Here is a 2845-nt window from a genome sequence, read left to right on the forward strand (position 1 = left end):
GTAGTCGCTTTCAGGCCCTGTCAAAGAAAGAAGTGCTTCTGGCGCGATCTGGCTTTCGTCAGTTAGCCTTTTACGGATTTTACGCCAATAACGAGGACGCAGGCTAAGGTAATGTAAATTTTCAGAGGACATTCACGTGAATTAGATGCATATTCGCATTATTGGGGCGTAGGCACCTACCTAGGAATAGTATTCAATATCTACTAGGGTGCTTTAGCCCGTAAGTATGTCATATGATAGTAGCAGTTTTGATGCATGAAGAGCTTACTGAAATACACTCGTGATCAATTTGTGTTTTTGTTTATAATGCAGCTATATGTTGAATGCCAAAATGTCATGAATTATTCACAAATAAATAGCATTCCCGGACGAGAAAGTATCGCCGAATTCTTAGTAAGACGTTCCAACACTTTTGAACATCGTTTTCTTAAAGTTTGAAACTTTTTCTCTCAGCGATCACGTCCGTTCAAACTCAGTTTATTTTGTGCATTGTGGCTTTAAAACCTCGTGAGAATAACTTGGATATTTCTTTAGTGGGTCTTAACCAGGGTTAGGGGGTGGGGGGGGGCGATGCCCTCCTAGGGGGACTTGCGTCCACAGACTGGAAGGCTCAAAGTAGGATCATAACAAAACCAAGTGTGCATCGGTCCGCACTATTGACGGGTCACGCTGGGCTTCCTACCAGCTATCTCGCGTTTGAGTTAGTATTTTCCTGCATATTATTTTGGAATTATTTGGAGGGTAGGGCATGACCCTCTGACATAAAACGAAAAGGTGCATGGGCCAAAAATAGGGTTGAGAACCACAAGCTATACGTTTTTCAACACTGCCTCGACAAAGTTTCCAACGACTGATGCAGTCAATTCCTGTCGATGGATTTGACATTCCTCTTTGCGACAAATAGCACCCACTCACGTCCTCACTCCCCCTACCCCTTTTACCCACTTCATAACATCCCACCCCCTACCCACGCCCCCTTCTCACGTCCTTAACCTTCTCCCCCCACCCCAACCTCGCCTAGGACGTCACCAACAACGACCTTCACACAATCTACCCCATCGAGCACGCTTGACTCCTTGGCGCATAGCAGGACACGTCATTTCACACACCTTGCTTTTCCTCTATTTATTTTCTTGTCCCTCACTTTCTCCCCTTTTTTATTCGTCTGTTCTATCCATTTTTTTGTTATTCCTCATCTCTATTTCATGTCGTCCTTATCCTACCAGTTATCCTCTTATATCTTATTTCGTCTTTTCTATCCACCTATTTTTTGCTTTTGTTATTCCTCCTCTCTATTTCACGTCGTCCTTCTCCTGCCAGTTTTCATTTTTACTCCTTTATCCTCATCCTCATTTCCCCTCCCTCTTCATCTTTATTCCATCTCCTGTTTCCAATTGTACCTCCCTAAGGTCTTAAAGTTAATCTGTTTTTCTCTCCATCCTTACTGCCCCCTCTCCTCTTTTATCACCGATCATCCTCTCCCTCCCTTTCCAAGATTCTTCCTCCCTCTCGCCATCATCGTCATCGTCATTATCACATTCTATTTCCATTTTCTTCCCTCCCAGAAGGGGGCTGATTCCCCTTCCAAGCAAATTCAATCAGGAGATCCCATTCAATCGAAGGGCCTCTTTCTCCTCCTCCTCCTACTTCTCTTCCTTCTCCTTCTCCTTTTCCTCCTCCTCCTCCTCTCCTCCTTCCTCCTCTTCCTCCTCCTCCTCCTTCTCCTCCTCCTTCTCCCCCTTCTCCTCCTTATTCTTCTTTTGGGTGCGGTCATGTGACCCCTTGTCTCACCTCTCGCGTGTCGGTTTCGTTCCGTGGCAGACGCTCATAAAGGATCCATCTCGTTGCTGCAGAAAACCGAGATAAGTGAGCAATTAGGGTGTCTCTTCACACTGGCGGGACCGAGGGGGGAACGGAGAGGGGGGGGAGGAAGGGGGCCCAAAATTGGTATTAGGAAATCTCCAATGACTAAAGGTAAATATGTTTTGAAGACTCGTGTCCTTAGTTCCTCACACCGTGGGACTGTGGAATAGTCTCCCCACAGAGGATGTCATGCAGTTGGAACTTCTTCAGATGTTTAAGGGAAAATGCAATTGCATTATTACCCTGATTCTATTCCTCTTACATTTCAATTCAGTTTTGTCTATTTATCTATTCATCAATTTATCTTTTTCTTTTTTATTAAGTAGCATCTCTTCTTTCTGTATTTCCCTTTACTTCCTCTTACTTATTCCTAACGAACACCTTAATATTCTTTGGAAGCTTGCATCTCTTGAATCTCAAGCCAATGGCCCCTGTGGGATTGTTATACATGAATAGATTTCATCTAGTGAATAATAACAACAATAATAATTTACAGCGCTGTAACCCGGACTTACAGTACTGTTGCTATTTATTCCCATTATAATTACTAGCAAACATATGTATACAAATATTATGTATGATAAATTCGTAAGGTAACTAAGTCTACAGGCATAACCAGCCCCATTCCACAGGCAGAACCAGTTCCGTTTCAGGGAATCCCTTCTCACCCCTACACCCTTCGGAGGGGGGCGGGTGGTAGGATGCAACCCCATTATAAACCATCTTAGGGGTCCCCACTATAACCCTGCCAAGTTTCATGCCCATCGGCCCAGCTGTTTGGCCATGATTGAATGACAGATGAACGGACAGACATAATGCCCATTATAGTAAGATGATGATCCGAGTTGAGGCGATTTTCAGCTTACAGCATCCTGTCGGGAACGGAACCCTCGCCGCAACCCGGGGACTGCCTGTATACATGCGGATGCTAACAACCAGCAGGCATAGTGTTTAATCTCTAATCAAGTGGCAATTCTAATTA

At 44.4% G+C, this 2845-nt stretch overlaps 1 protein-coding gene across 1 annotated transcript in view; it reads left to right on the forward strand.

The window, feature by feature from the left end:
* LOC135206986 (uncharacterized) overlaps positions 1 to 2845 on the forward strand; it is a 16876-nt gene continuing 14031 nt past the window's right edge. Inside the window, exon 1 of the mRNA XM_064238589.1 lies at positions 1 to 108. The gene's annotated coding sequence lies outside the window, so the exon portion shown is untranslated. The remainder of the gene's footprint in view (positions 109 to 2845) is intronic.

Source organism: Macrobrachium nipponense, chromosome 31 (assembly GCF_015104395.2).
Source record: "Macrobrachium nipponense isolate FS-2020 chromosome 31, ASM1510439v2, whole genome shotgun sequence".
Classification (NCBI taxonomy): Eukaryota; Metazoa; Arthropoda; class Malacostraca; order Decapoda; family Palaemonidae; genus Macrobrachium; species Macrobrachium nipponense.